This window comes from Cryptomeria japonica, chromosome 1 (genome assembly GCF_030272615.1).
Source record: "Cryptomeria japonica chromosome 1, Sugi_1.0, whole genome shotgun sequence".
Taxonomy (NCBI): domain Eukaryota; kingdom Viridiplantae; phylum Streptophyta; class Pinopsida; order Cupressales; family Cupressaceae; genus Cryptomeria; species Cryptomeria japonica.
The window spans coordinates 232,172,208-232,184,073 of NC_081405.1; positions in this window are offsets into that span (position 1 = coordinate 232,172,208).

Consider the following 11,866-nt stretch of genomic DNA (forward strand, 5'->3'; position numbering starts at 1 on the left):
ATCAAAGTAATCCTAAATAAAATCACGAATGTGCAATAAAGAGGATATTCTGGTATTTGCAAGGAACAACAGAATATGGTTTATCGTATTCCAGAAATGATGATTTCAATTTATGTGCATATATTGACTCAGATTGGATAGGTGATACTGATGACAGGAAGAGGACTTCTGGTGGAGATTTCTTTCTTGGAAAGAAATTGGTTTCATGGATAAGCAAAAAATAGTCATGCATTTCTTTATCTACTATAGAAGCTAATTATGTTGCAGTAGCAACTAATTGCACTCAAGTTTTGTGGATGAAGCAAATGTTGAAGGATATCAGAGTAAATTGTAGTGAACCAATAGTTATCTACTATGATAACTCTGCAGCTATTGACATGTCTAAGAATCCGGTATTTCACTCTAAGACTAAACATATTTCAATAAAGTATAACTTTTTGAAGGACAAGGTAGAAGAAAAGGAAGTCAAATTGGTTTATGTGAACACTAAAGAACAGATTGTAGACATATTCACTAAACCGTTGTCTAAGGAATCATTTGAATATTTAAGATACAAGTTAGGGGTTTCTGCCCCTTCGGAAGAGACTTGATTGATGAAGTTTGTCATCAGTCTGACATGTATTATTAGAAATATTATTCATTTCGGCATTGATGAGTGGTGCTACTACTCAGGGGGAGTAGTCAGGTTTGAGATTCAGAGGTTTATATCATTGCTTTGATATTTTTGTCAGGGTTCTGGCATTAATGTCAAAGTAGGAGTGATAGTAATGTGAAAAATCATTCTGAACCTTTCAGAGATATCATTCACAGGGGGGAGAACTATTCATTATCAGTTATCTTCCATAGGGGGAATTTGTTTGGCATCTCTTGGTACTTAGATGTTTTTCACATCTAGTGCTTCCATCAATGCCAAAGGGGGAGATTGTTGGGATTATCGATGAATTGATTATGTGTTGCATTGATTGTTTATCATTGATGTCAACACTAGCTGATATGGATGGTTACCAACAGACAAGTTTTGGTTATCGGTAGAAGATCTAGTGTTACCGGCAGAAGAGATTATCTGTTGGACACTTCCGGCATTTTTGGATCAGTGAAGTATATTGGATTTCATGAGTTATATGCTCCATGAGCATGTTTTGGTCAGTTGGTATTGGATTGGTAATTGGATGTTATCATACACTCTAGTAAACCCTTACCGGCACTGGTTTAAGGCTTTACTGGTAGAGCTTTCATTGAGGAATCGTGACAAGATGCACAATTGGTGTTGGTGTAGCTTCTTCGAGAATTCTAGGATGCTGAAGATGTTCATTAATCATTCTTCAATTGTTTGAAGATATTTCTTTGGTGTGGTGGACCCAAAATAGGTCTGGTACCTATCTAGGTTATGGACTGGTATCATGCTAGTGTGTACCCTACACGTTACTTGGATGATTCGAGATAATTTATGGATTTGTTATTATTGTTTTGGTCTTAAGCCGACATGGCATATCATTGTAATAAGGAATTATGTAATAATATTATTGTAATATCTTGAGGTGGCCAACCTAATTGGTTTAGGCCTTAGGGTTTGTATAAATAAGAGATAGAAACTCTTTGTAAAGTATCATGGTTATTATAAAGGTCATGGTCAAGGAATGTAATGTACGAATATTGTAATATCATTCACGTAGAGGATTTGATCGATCATTGGTGATCGAATTAGATTCAAAAGAGGAATTAATCCTCCGGCTTTGAGCTTAACCAGAACTGTAATCAGGCATGGTAGATGCTATTTCTAGCAATTCACTCTATTGGATTGTTGTCCATTTATCTTGAGAAGGTTGTAGCCTCTTTGTAGTTAGTGAGACTCTTTTTGTAATGGCCACTAAAGCCTCTCCCACATTGTTTGTTCCTTCCTCCAATTTCTTCACCCCTAAAGCCACCACATTTCCTTCCCAATTCTAGAAAATAAAACCCGCTCCCGAATTAGTTAGCTTTATTTTATTAACTAACAATATTAACAATTTCATTTTAGATTTTTCCTATGCACAACTTTTACATATGCAAATAATTTTTCTTTGGTATATTCATTTTTTTCACATAGAGCAAAAAGTATATGCAAACAATAATCATTACAACTTAGGTCTACTAGACATAAAGTATTTATAGTACACCAATTTTAAACATTAATAAATTCAAAATTTACTAGAAACAAACAATTAATTAGAGAGGATAAACCCTCTAAATCCAATAAATACGACATACTCAATTTTTCCCTAAATATTGTACATTATTTGAGTAGATGGACATATACATTTTTTAATAATAATTTACACACTGGTAAGAAACATAGTAGTAGGAACCAAGAATCCAAAGATGAATCGTAAGTAGCATTTACAAAATAACTAACGTCTATAAAGATGTCTTAGATAAAGTTATCTATTTTATTTCTAGTATCAACCTTTGTATCATTGAAATGAGAAGTAAAGTTAACCAAAAAATTATACTTGATTTTCTTCCTTTCTAGTATGATTCCACTTGACAATATTTAAAACTTTGTTAATTATATATGGGTTCTTTATTGAGTAATAGTTAAACTTAGTTTTTCCTTTTCTCTTTTCTTATTATTTTATAGCTAGCTAATTATTTTAATCTTTTTGTATCCTATTTTTTTTGTAATTTTAGTTCTCTCCCCTCATCTCTCCATATCATCCCTTCTTTGAAGTCTTTGTATACAATCCATATCTTCATTTTTCCTCTTCCTAATTATAGATTTCTAGTGCAATATGAAATGTTCATTCAAAAATCACACATATTTTTTCTCAAAAACTCTTGCACAAACAATGTTAAAAATATGAATGAGGATGTCAAGATTTCTTTCTTACTTTCATTTGATTTCCACTACTAGAAATAAGAGGAAGGCATTTCAAAAAAAATCATAATCAATATTTTATATTCAAATTTAAGAAAAATGTTAGTAAAGCAGCTTATCTTAAATCTTCTAAAAGAGATAAATGAATGGCCATAGCCTTAGGAAAAAAGTTATTAGAACCAACATCATGACTTTTGGTAAACCAAAACTTGAACCTACCATTACATGATCATGACAAATAACTCCCATGCCAAAATTTTCAAGTTTATCTTGGTTAAGATTTATCAATATTAATTTAAACAAAGAATAGAGGGAGATATTCCCATTTTGGAATTTGATATTCTTGTTGTCAATATTGAAAGAGATAGAATATGGATGTGTCATATAAATGATTTCTCATTAAAGCACTTAGTTGCAAATAGGAACTCACTTGATATTCTTGAATCAAAGCTTGATTTTTGGTTTAGATTGGGCACTACTCTACCACAAACATGACTTATATGACTTGTTGTACAACGAAAAATGTGAGAGCAATAGAAATAAATACTTATTCAAAGATAATATCACTAAAATACAAGCATGTATATAGGGAGAAGATAATTTGACAAATTGAACCTATCCAAAACAAATGAGATACTGGAATAGACAATTATGCCAACATTCTCCCTTTATTACATTGTTCCTAAAAATTTACCATCCAAACCTCAAGTTTAACCTAGCCAAGGGACCCCCCTTGGGGCTTACATAAAAAAAAATTCTGATTACATATAATAAATTACATTTTTTTTAGAAGATATCTTTTTGAAGAAATAAATCTTGAAACAAGAAAAGCTCCATCAAGCTAAATCATGATCCTCATAAGGGTGTATCCTTGATTTGAACTCCCAAAATCCATCAAGTGTCTTAATAACCCTAAAAAGGGTATAACTATTGATCACAATCTCATGAGTTTGTTGAAAACCATCCATATTGAGCTCATCACCAAATCCTTATGAAAACTAAAATTAAAAGAAAGAAACTAAAGCCAAATATGCTTCTCATTCAAAGAACCATATCAAAGTGAGAAGCTAACTTGAGATGATTGATATCTTCCATCTTACCAATAGCCTCCAAAGATATTTGTTAATCCTTATTTGAAAGTGGCACTAGAGGAAGCACTACAATACCCAATAGAGGGGTAACCAATAGATTCTAGATTAATCTCTCCATCACTAAGTCCAAACTTGTGATAATCAACATAGGTACCTTATAAGACTCTCCTCTATATTCAACTACTAGAGTATATCTTGACAGATTGCATAAACATCCCACTATGCATGTTAGAATTGGAGAACTCAAGAGTTGCATGGTATTATAGATTTTTAATGATGGAAAAATACCATCCTTATCTATAATCTTATAACTAATATTATCATACAAAGAAATTATTTCAAAATCTAATTAAAAAACAAACAAATTGGCCTAATTTTATGACCAATCACACTTCATTTCCTTCTTGATTTGGTAGCAAACATTATTTCTCCACATGATAAAAGTTTTAGAGTGAGAAAAATAAATTTTATTCTTTTATAACTAAGAAAATGTTGTATATCCCAAAAATCTATTACAAGTAATAATGAGTCACAAAAAATTTAAAAACTATACCTTTTGAAACCTTGTGCCATATGCCTTTCACCATAACCTCTACCTACTATATATATAACAATGTTCAAATCAGATCCCACAATCCACAAGATTTAATAAAATTCCATTGCTAAAACCCTTATATTCCTTATTTTCAAAGAGTTTCATTGCATTGGGACCTTCTTGGAGACCGCCCATTATCACCAAAGTCTGATTTAACAAATTCTATAAAAGGTAGATATACTAAGAGCCATTAAAGAATTAAAAATAATCATCTTCTTGTACCCCAAGTTTAATGCACTAAAGAAAGAATATGTAGAGTTTTTATTATGACATTCCACTCAAACATATTGAAAGAGAGAATAATGAAGAGAAAAAAATAGAAAAATAATTGACTTCTCTATTGTTAGAGATGCTATTGTCTACATATCTGTAATCAATTTATCTTCCTCATGCACAACAAGATTTCTTATGCCTCCAAACAACTCTATGCAACGTCAATTTCTCCAAATAAACTGATTTCCTCCAAGCAGACACATCCTACTTCTTCAATCATAACAACAACATTCCTTATCTCCATCTTTGGTAGAAGGAGGGTGGTGCTAGTAATATAAAACTTTATTTTATTGAATCAAATAAAACATGCATAGGCAAAAGAGAAGGTTACAAAACTGACAAAGCTCACTGATAAGGTATGGTGGCACTTTTATCTTCTCAAGCATGTCAAGCTCTTAGTCTCTTCATTGCACAATTGTGCTTTATTTGCCAAACTCTGCCTTCGGGTTTTTATTTTTATCATGCCACCTCTGCAAATTCCAATGCCATGTGTAAATACTACAAAAGAAAAATTCTATGCCATTACTCACCTGCTCTAATACCATATGTGAGAGAAATATAGGTGAATTTTAGTTCGATGATATTATTATTAAATCACTGAGAAACCGAATCGATTCAATAGAAAATGGGACAATGGAACGCAGTTTTTGATTAAGATAAACGGGTTTTGCAAGGACTCAAAACCCAAATCCATACAGAAAACTATAAGATTAAAACAGTAGTGAACCAATCCAAAAAGAACAGCTAAACAAAAACAAAAATAGGGGGAAAACCCCCACAACACCACAACCAACAGTGAAACCAAGAATAAGCACTAGCAACACAAACAAGAAAAAACTAATCCAAAGAATGCATGGGCTCAGAGTTCTTTTGTATCATATTCTTATTAACCCCCTTGAGATCTTCCATTATAAATCTTGTTGTTCTCCTCTCTTGGTTTCTACTCCTCATTCTAGTAGAGGGTCCAGTTGTAACCTACAAATCTGCCCCTTGCGAACTTGAATCTAGATTCTATTTTTTTAATTTAGTCACTAAAGGCAAGATACTGGTAATTTGTTGGGCTCTTTGGACATCCATCATCTCGTTAACCTTTCTTAAACCTTGTACACTACTTCTCATAGCTTCTTTGTTTATCGCAATCAGTTTCCTCAGGTTGCCCTTAATCTCCTCCATACTCTTTTCCAATTAAACAATCCTAGACTCATGTCCTGTTTGCATAACTTTGACATCCTCAGTAATTTTTTGGGTCATTTTGAGAAGCTTATCGGTCATGTCTAGCAAGGGATTCTTAGTAAAAGTATTAATATTATCCTTAATTCCTTCCTTTAAAAGATGTATTCCATTGCTAACCTAGTGAAAGCATTTTTCCTAGCCGTTAGTGGAGTTTGCTAGGAGAACCTCAAAGTCCTTGTCAATTTTATTCTCTCTTGGGTCCACTTGGTCCACATTGAGAGGGATTCCAAGTTTAATTTCTTCTTTAACTTTACCCTTTGATTTCGTTGTTTTCCACAATTTTGTCTTTTTTAATCATGGCGGACCCAACCCTTGAGGCTTAGATGCAGGGGTTTTAAATTTACTGGTAGCCAGTCTAGGGTGTTTATTTATTCCACTGCTACTGGAACCGGGGGTAAATTTCTATGGGGGGCCTCTTCCTTAGAGGGGCAATAATTAGGGTCCTCTAGCATGTTGAGATCACTCTAGCCCATTTCCATACCATCCCCTTCTACTTCAATATCAGTGTCATAAACCACCTGTACATTGGGGCTAGTCAAATATTTGGGGGTTTTCACAATAGGGGAGGGTTTGACCATATGAGCTTTAGCATATTCCATAATAAACATAATTAAACCCTTGTGCAAAACATGGTTGTCACCATTCTTGGTATGATTTGCCAAACTATGCTCAAGAGAGGAAAACAAATAAAAGGGCAATGGAATTCTTCTATCATGCTTAAAGTGATTCAAAATCATGAAGTGATAAGAAAAGATTCTAGCAAAATGGTTTTCCAGAGTTATGTACCTCATAATGACTTTGGCCATGTTTGCTTGGAGCGACATAAGGTCTTTCCTATTATATCCTTTGTTTGCCATCTTCCGCACTCTCTCTTTCACTTTTTTTATCGAAGAAGACCAAAAGGGCTTTCTCTGCATCTTTCCTCTCCCTATAGAACTTCTTGCCATCCATCTACAAACCAGTGATCTCAGCAATAAAGGACCCATCAATTTTGAATTCATCCCCAAAAGCGGTAAGGGTGGCATCATGCCAACCGTTCACAAATTCCTCTGTCATTTTTGGATCGTAGCCATGTAATTTTTTGAGATATGGTTCAAGGCCGCCACTAATAATCTTCGTCCACAACTCCCTATTCTTTTCTCGCTTTTCAAAAGAAGTTGGTTCCATTCTAATTTTGTCTCCCCCAATATTAACACCTCCTCTACAAACTTGGAAAATACTAGTATTGAAACCAAGATTGAACCAGAAGATGAAAAACCAGATGGTTAGCAACAATCTAGAAACCTTGGTTTTGAATCTAAACCACATATTACAATAAAGACCTTTACACATTTCATAGGCTATCATCATTAATGGGTGGAATTTGGACAAGATTTTCAGCATCCTTTCTTGTTAGTTCACAAGATGTATAGGGAATGTTTCCCTTGTCGTCCACCACCTTATATCCTCATATGCCACACTAAGATTAGCCATGTAGTCTACAGGCATATTACCTTCCCGATACACCTAGGAGATTTGAAATTCGTCTAATTTGGTCATCATGACATGGCACTGTTGTATTAAATGCTTGATCGTCCAACTGTGGGCAATCTATTTACTCAAACATTTAATAATGCTTAGAGAATCATTCTCTAACCTGAATTTTTTATGCCACCTTAGATAGCCAGTTGTAACCCAATGTAGGCTACATTTGCCTTGACAAAATGGTTTGTCTGGGTGCAAGGAACACACAGTTACACCAATAGAAAATTTTTAATTTCAACCCACCAATTATTATAATAGATCAAGATAAAACCAATATCAAGTAATGGATTAAGGAATTTTAGTTTTAAGGAGTGTTTGGTTGACTCACAAGAGACTCTTGGATAACCCCATGATTATTTCATGAGATCCTCAAGAAATTACATCATAAGTGATGAAGGAAAGTGACAAATGGGTAAGAAAAAATAATATGTCTACTAAACAATTCATTGTGAAGGAAAAAATGCATTTATTAGGACCAATAAACCCTTAATTTTAAAGAGTATCATGAAAAAAAAATTAATAAATGTGTCCTCCAAATATTAGATTTTTCAAATTCTAAGTTTTTTTTAATTGTTTTAAACTAGTTTACACATTGTATAACCTCTCAAAACTCATCCAAATAAATTTAAATATTTATGTAAGGAGACCTTCTAGGATTTTAAAATATGAGCTAAATGGTCAATGAGGAAAGAGAGTTGTTTACCTATCCAAAGTTCTTTAGGTTTTAATTTTTAAATCCTTGCACTATCCTACATGATAATATCAAAAATTAGAAACAATCATATATCCAAATTTAATATATTTATATTTTAATTCTAGGAGATTACATAATTCAACATGATCAAGTTTGTGTTGTTACCATGCATCATCTTAGAAGATAGATATCACCCTTCCCCACAATCTAGAAAGGATAGATTTAGTTGGGCTACTACCTAATGTTATATTTTTCAATATTTGAGAACTACTACCAAGGGTTAGCATCATAAGAATGAAATAATGATTATCTATATTTTGGTACTGGAGATTTAGAATTATGCCTCATATCCAAGGGGTTGTGTTCTATTAGTTAAAGCATTGAGTTCTCATTGTGGAGATCAAATTTCAAATCCCAAAGGGACATCTAATATGGAATTCAAAGTTGTGACTCTTAGTCTTCCACAATTGGCTTCTAGGTGGTTTCTAATAAGTGGATTTTAATTTGTGACTCTTGGTCTTTCATAGGTTTATATTAGTGTGGTTACTCAAAATGAGCTAAAGGTGGTTTTTAATAAGTGGATTCTAATTTGTGACTCTTGGTCTTCCATAGGTTGATTCTAGTGTGGTTGCTCGAAATGAGCTTGTATTAGTGTCATGGTTGTGGTTGCTCGATATGAGAAAATTCTAGTATCATGTAATGGTCTCAAGTTGATGATCAAATGAGAAAAAATATTTGTAAATGATCTGAAATATGAAAAACAAAAATTTATGCTCATAATTCTTACACCTTAATGCAACATCTTCAATATAATTTTGTCTAGAAAGAGATATTATTAGAGAGTTAATATCTAATACCCAAGTCACCTCTATCTTTAGGATAATAAATCGTATCTTAGAAAAAAATTCATATCATTTTCATTAAATTTAATTCCCAAGTAACATAGACTTTCTCATCTTATAATCTAAATCATGGTGGAACCTAATGGAGCTATAGAAGCAATGAATTAGTAAATTAGGAGATCATGAATCATAGTTTTAAGAAATCCAACCAAAGATAGGTACATGTGTGTCTAATAATTGATATGATTCTAATTAGAATGTATAGAAATATTCAAATACTTTTCACAATTAAACTAGGAGAAATAGATATACCCAAATATCCTATAGGAAGACGGGGAATTTGGAAATGAATAATATTAGAAATCTATTCTTGAAGATGAGGTTATATATGGAAAAAAAAATGAGAGTTCTCATCTAATAAAAATTAACCAAACAACTTGATATATATTCTAATATCTCAACTAAAAGAAATCACTTCCTCAAAAATGGAATTACTCATTAAACAATTCTTATCCACAAACTAAAATTGGGAAAGTGGATCCATATCTTGTACAATGTGAAAGTCTTAAGTAAAACATTTAATGTTTTTTAAAAACCTAATAAGACCTTCATATAGAATGAGAAAGATAAATAGATAGAGGATCGCATTTATGTAGAATTCCTTCTCATAATCACAAAAAGGAAAGGATATGTACAAAGCGGCATGACCCATTTAATACAATAATTATCAAAACCAAAGGTGTCTAAAATATCTTCTATAAGTTTCTAAAACCCACTATCACAATCCTTTAGAAGATTAAGCTTCATGAATTTAGAATTTTTTTGTTAATATTCATATCAATGAATAGATTAGTAACCAATAACAAGATCATTGATGCTTTATTAGCTTTTAAAAAATCCCCTTGTACTAGAGAAATGGTAGTTTGTAGGAATCATTTTAGTTTATTAGCAATAATTTTCAAAAAAGCTTATAAATTCTCTTATAGAGAGATGTGGGTGAAACATTAGAATAATTTAAAGTGTGATCTTCCTAATGGGATCAAGGTGTCTTCAACTTTGAGTCCTATTACTAATTTATTTATTATTTTTTGTATAAGTGATTAATCCTAATTTTTCAATCACTGTGTGGGTCCTCTTTGTGAGGTAGCATCCTACATGGCAAGCGATGTGTATGGCACAATCCCTATTTTAGAAGAAGTTGGACACACTTTTGGAGGCCTTAAATTTATGGTGGAAAGTGTCATGAATTGTTATGCTAGTTCTATAATAGATCATGACAACCTATTATGTAATAATCAACCTAAATATATTAAAGACAACTAATGAATGATAAATTGTAATAAATAAATAATCTAAAAAATGACTTATGAGGAGTGGTACTTAGCTTTTGGAACTACATTGAAGAATAATTCTAATGTTAGATAGAATTCAACCAGACAAATATAGGAAATGAATAATCTAGATTCACTCATTGGTTGAAAATATAATAGTTATATACCCTATGTAGTTTAGATTCATATTGCACATGATCAACATCATGGTCCATGCAAATGTTCTAAGATAGAATTTTTTTGTTTTCAAAACCCATCAGATTAATTTGTGTGCCTATATAAATGTACAGTTTAATTCAATTGAATCTTTGCTATCTATATACTTTACAATTAAAAATATATCATATAAAAATTATGTTTGTTCAAATTATAATTATTTAAATTCTTTCAGCAATAAACAAAATAAAATTATTATTAAATGACAACCTTTATTCATTTTAATTTAATTATTTTTAGTCATTATACAATTTTACTAGCGTATATTATCAAGTTTAATTACTTTATATTACCATCAAAACTGCAGTTATTGAAGAATTTGTCAAGGAAAAAAGTAATGAAGTAAAATATTTTTAATGAAAAACAAAGTTAAAGAGTCAATTTTCAAATAAAAATGAAAAGCTAAGCTTTATAGGATGATTTGAAAAAGGCTTGTTATGTTCAAAAGGTCTTAGTCTGGTAATTTGAAAGATTCGAATTTATAGGAAACAAAGGCCTGTTTGCAGTTGTATTTTACGAAAAAAACTAGGAGCTTCTAGAATTCTTTACAGAAGTCAAACTTCGTGTTTTGAAATTGTGGATACGTACCGTCCAGAAGCTCAATAAGCTCACGGAGTCTACCGAAAATGCCGTGGGGCCGAAGTCATACAATTGTATTATATTAAATATTTGTACGCGTTCAACTTACTTTGAAAATTGAAGGGATTTCTTCAGTTTTGAGTAAGAATTGACCACCAGAGCAAACCCAAGCTCTGATCGAGGATAACTTCATTTTCTTTTTTCTTGTTGCTCATATATTTCCTTGGGTTGCAAGTTTTCCTTGGATTACTTCACTGCTCCCGAATTACTGTCCTACCCTCTGTTTATTTAGTATAAACGTTAGAATCAGTCAAAATTGAACTAATCCCCCCACAACATGGCCACTGGTATGCGTAGAATTCCCCCCAGTATTTGACAACCCTGTACGTCTTGTCATGCCTGAAAGAGGAGGAAGTTCCAGCGAGAGAAGGAGCTTCGATTGGTGAGGCTTTGAAAGAGAGATTAAAGAGGTTCAATTCAGCGATGGAAGAGGGAAAGAGAAGGCGTAGTGGATGGGTGGTGCCTGACGCCGGGGTGCGAGAGAAGCTAGGGATTTCAATCGCTGAGAAGTTGATACCGCCTTACACTTCATTTTATAGCAGATTCAGGAGCCGATTTGAAAGCGATAGGTACA